We start from the raw sequence: 5657 nt of genomic DNA on the forward strand, positions 1-5657 counted from the left end.
TTCCCTGTGTCACTCTACTTTCCACTTCTTTTGCACATTTTCCTCTCTCTTCTGTCACTGTACCAAGGCAGTTGAACTCTCTCGCCAATTCCAGTCTCTCTCCATTCACTGTAACATCGCGCTGGGATTCACATTCTCTCTCAGTAACCATCACTTTACTTTTTCCTACATTTACTCCTAATGCACGACGCTCACAGACTTAAGCAAAACTCTGCACTAGTCTACGAAGTTCTTGTTCGATATTTGCAAGTAGCACAGCATCATCAGCGTACAACAAATTTGAGATATTCCATCCATCACCTTTCTTTCCCATCGCCATCCCTCTCTCCATTACTCGTGTTTTTCTCTCATCACCCCATGCATGTATATATTGAACAACCATGGGGACATCACAAAACCTTGTCTCACGCCCACACCAATCATGAACATGCACTTAGATGCTCATTTACCCTTACACATGCTTCACTGATTCCCTTTCAAAATTCAGTCAAAGCCATGTCAGGTAATGCATTTTTTCGGACAATGCCATACTACTCCTTACATCCCCTCTATGGGGGTGTAACCTTTACAAAAACCGTATATTGTACTGTATAACTTTCTGAATGGAAAAAACAACCCCAATAGAGTTTTCCTTGTAAATAATACATCATCATCATCATCAACCAGACCTCCTTTCCCACCCTAGGGCAGGGTGAGGAGTAGTAATGTCCAGCCAGCCCAAATTTGCCCAGTCCAGTGGGTTGCGATTCCATTTACTCATCATTCATACCCAGAATCTTGGCTTTATCAGATATGCCAAAAACATTCACCACGTTCTGTAGTTTCACATACACGTATCCGATTGAGTCAGTCCGAATGCTGCCACATTAAGAGGGATGCCAAGTCCCTGATCGTGTACTTCTCCTCACAACATTCATCTAGCCAGTTCAATCTCTTGTCATTTCCCTAGCCTCACCGACTTCCAAACCTCTCATCCTAACACACTCATCCACCATGTGCCTCCACCTTCTCCTCGGCCTACCTTGCCTCCTCCCTCCTTGAGATTCGGTCAGATATACCTTTTTCACCACTCTATTGTTATCCATTCTCTCCACATGCCCATACCATCTCAGTACACTCTCTTTGATTCTGGTGTTCACAGACTTCCTCACTCCACATCTTTCACGAATCACATTATTTTGTATCCTATCCACCCTCTGTACACTACATACATTCCTCAGCAGTCCCATCTCCATTGCTCTTACTCTTGACTTTTCATTTTCATGCCACGCTATAGTCTCACATCCATAAGTTAAAGTTAGTACTAACACTCCTTCATGTAAGCCTCGTGTAGCTGCAACACTCAAGCCTCTGTTTCTTATCAAGGATTTCATTGCACCAGCTACTTTTCTTCCTTGTGTCACTCTACTTTCAATGTCTTTTGCACATTTTGCTCTCTTTTCTATCACTGTACCCAGGTATTTGAACTCTCACACCAATTCCAGTCTCACTCCATTCACTGCAACATTGCACTGGGAGTCACCTTCTCTCTCGATAACCATCACTTTACTCTTCTCCACATTCACTCTCAAGGCACGACGCTCACAGACATCAGCAAAACTCAGCACTAGCCTACTAGTGAATGAATAATACACAGCAGTAAAATACTGTATTCAGGTACTGCATACTGTGCTCACCATACTGTAGTACTGTAAAAGATTTTGTTTATCATTCCTTTGTGGATAATGGCAGACTGTTTGGTAATGTCATAAAAAATTAAGATTGCTTTAATTCAGCCATATTTTTGTTTGTCAGATAATGATATTTTTGTTGGGTAATTCAGTGTCAGATAATTGGGAGATTACTGTTGATGTGATTGCAAAACTTTTCTTTTAAATGTTTGTCAGAGTTTGGAGTTTTCTTATATACTGTACAGATATACAAACTCTAAGTCAGGAGTAGATAAAATTGATAAAAATCTTGACATATTCAAACAAAACTCTAGTTACTAACATATTCAAACAAAACTGTAGTTACTAACTACTGCAGTATAGTACACAGTGTGAATTAGAAAAGGAAAAAAAATGAAGCCATGCTCACAGTCTTAAATTTGCAACCCCTATATGTGTCACCCATTCAAAAGTAGTTTACATTAGTCAGAAAACACAAGTATTCGGCAGATAGTATAAAACTTGTGAGGGTAAAATGAAGATGCATATTAGTTTATTTTCTCCAAATATGAAAAGTAGTTGAATACTGTATATCAAAGAGTGCAACATAATCTGTTTTTTAAATCCTTTGGTGTACCCATGATAACCCTTTCACACACTGATGATGGTATGCATGCACCACTTCTGAGAACCTTTAGCCTGTGATAAATAACTGTCTGGATACTAGGAGATGCAAGAAACTTACCATTGATGAATTCTATAGTTCAGTTTGAAGTACAGTCAGGTCGCCTAAGGCGCGGCTACTTGGTTCAGGGCCAAGCCTGTGCCACTGAAAACTGTGCCATATAAATAACTAAACATATGGAAAAATGGAATTTGGTTCTGGGCATTTGCCCCAAATCCCCCTTTTCACCACACTTTTCTCCATTTTCCCCCACTTTACACAGGCACACTCAAGCAATCAGTCAATGTATGTATTACACACAAATTAAACACTAAACAAGAAATAATAAAGGGCTTTAAGGGCATAAAATACTGAACGTACCTAACTCCGATGATGATAGTGCTAAAGTGGAAGGGGTAGGGTTGGGGGTTCTGAGGCAAGAGGCGTATTTCAAACTTTGCCGCACCTCCACGCCATAGGTATTTTATGCACGTGGTTCCTTCCCCCCCCCCCCCCCCTGGCACCTTGCCATGTCATAGAAAACCACGGCATAAAAGTCCGCGCCATTGGCGACTTGACTGTAGTTGCTATTTTTGTCCTAATGTAAACAATATTCGTAGCTGCATGAATGTCAAACTTTTGGATGACAAGTGTTGATGGTGTCAGAGCAGGAGAGTGTGGAGAACTTCATGTATTTGTCACTTATTGTTTTTTAATATTTCTAAACTACGTAGATACAGATGACTCTGCATGGCTTTGCTTACTTTAAATGTATTTACAGTTCAAAAATTTGAATCATGTTTACAGATGTTCTGATGAATTAGTATATTTGCATATACAGGCACAGTGAAGTACTGGTAACCACTAAGTTATACAAATTATCATGAAGTGTGCAAACTTATTTAGGGCAAACACAAGACAGTATGTACAAACTTGGTCATCTTGGTATGAACGTATTCAAGATATACTGTACATTGTGAAGATTTTTTTTATTTTTTATTTTTTATTTCTTTTAAGGACTTTGCTTGTATATTTTTATTTGTGTATAAAGTTCATAATTTAAAGTTTACTGAGGATTCATATCTATCACAGCTGTTAGAACATGTATTTTTGTCTTATTATGGTGACTGCTATGAAAATAGGCTTACAGTAATTAATGCTGCAATGCTCTCCCCATCATAAGTAGAGACATGTGAATAGGACAGAAGTTATGCACCTTGGTATATCAGGAAGTACAGTGAGTGTTTGGTATGAAACAGGGTTACTTAGTGCTGTTCATGAAGAAAGCTGTGTGCATTCTTTGAGGTGTGCTAGTTGGTCATTGTGATAGTACAAATTGAATGGGAGTGTCTATTTTATACATTTTTGCTTTGTCATCAAATTATTGTCATACCTCTGGGGTCAGTCTTATAATATCGAACTGCTTTTTAGTACTGAAAATTTTCAAGAGTGTAATGTTTATGCAACCCATGTTTAAATATTTCATATACAGGCACTCCTCATGTTACATTTGTGATTCCTGCAGACAGAACTGTACTTTCGTGTGAAGCAACTTGGATTAAATTCTCCTGTCTCAGGATAAAAAGAAAAAAAAAATACTTATGACTCTAAAACAATTTCTTTTATGAATCATGTAATTTATCAATGAAATACCTTTAGTAGTGAGGAATACCTGTATATGTATATTACTTCATATTAGTAAATACTGTGACGGCAGTGGTTTGGCATTTATACAGATTTGCCTTTTGTGCATGTGTGTGGTAGAGAGAGAGAGAGAGAATGAATAAATGAATGATTTTCCTAGACTCTTTTTTTTTTTGTTTAGATAGTCACCATTTAATGAACCATTGTACTCAGTAGATGATCTTATTATTTTAGTTGGATTATATTTTTAGTATAAGCAGTTGTGTTAAAAATATGGTGTTTATTACATCAGCAGTAAATGCATTATGTGACCCATACAAATATAAGTGTTTATCCAACCCACTGTCAGTCAGGTAAAATGTTTGGTTACATTTTTTTTTTTCGTTCTTTTGTGTGCAGATGGGCATTACAGGAATTATGTCTGTTGTATGTGTACATGTGAATGATTTATTTATGAATTTCAGTGTCTTGTGTAAACATGTCAAGAAAATTGTCTGGCTTACGTCTTTGCTTCCTTATGAAAAGTAGTGTGGTGAAAGTCAGTGGTCTGGGCTGATATTTGTCATATAAGCTAGCTTCATTAGGGTCAAGGTATTTTGCAGTCACTAGAAAGCTAGTCTTCACATTTTCTCCATAGCATGACAGTGCTTAAATTTTTTTTTTTTTTTTCCACTAGCTAATTCAATTTGAAGTTTAGTGTGCAGAGGTAGTTTCTTCATCAGATTGTGGTTACTTTAAGCAAACAACTTCATTGGGTTGACTAAGATTTGAGAGGATAAAAATATCAGTATCCAATTTAATGAAGGATTTGATCATAATAGTACTGAACTGGAGAACTGGGGCTCCTGTAATCAAATTCTTGTTTCTACTGTATGCTGTTTCTCTTCCAACATTGTCTGTACTGAGCTCAAGGAAGTAATTTACTCATTGTAGGGTGACATGCAGGTGAATGAACTCAGGACTACAGTTTATTGATTTTGACAGAGAATGGAAACTTAGGCAGAGTGTGAAGTCTCACACATTCTCCATTTTTGTTTTTTTGTTTTTCAAATATGGAATAGTAACTTTATTCCTCTGTGACAGATTATATAGTGCTTAATGATAACTGATCAAATACACTATGATGTGTATGTGAATCTTCAAACTTCATCTTTATTCAGAAGTAGTAATCCATAAAGTACTCGCATTTGACATAGGACAGTTTAAGAACTGTGTTGCCCTATCATTTTGAGTATTAATAAAATTATTAGGATTCTGATAATGTGGAATGACTTTCTTTATACAGGTATAAAGATTGGTTCTTGTATCAGTGGGAGGACAGTGGTGATTTTGTTTTGAGTACTTATCTCAGATATGATAAAATTGTACTTAGTAACCCTCCTAACTTTTAGATCCTCTATCTTTGTCTAGTCTGCAGATGCAAAATTACATATTGGTAAGTGAAGCACCGCATTCTTGCTATTTAGTATGCATCATCAGTACCTGAGTGTACTGTACTTTGATAAAATTGTGGCATGTATTATACAGTGATGCAGTCACATTAAATATTTGAAGTATTTCTTATGTAATTATGCCTCAGATTATGTAATGTATTGAAATTAATGCTCTCTGCAGTACTATGTCAAGCAGCTTGTTTGTTTTACTGTTCAATCAATGAACTTGTTAATGCCAGGTGCTGTTGCTATCTTTGTTGTGGCCCC

The sequence above is a fragment of the Coenobita brevimanus genome, chromosome 93 (genome assembly GCF_032717465.1).
Source record: "Coenobita brevimanus isolate Jiangsu-jjx chromosome 93, ASM3271746v2, whole genome shotgun sequence".
Taxonomy (NCBI): Eukaryota; Metazoa; Arthropoda; class Malacostraca; order Decapoda; family Coenobitidae; genus Coenobita; species Coenobita brevimanus.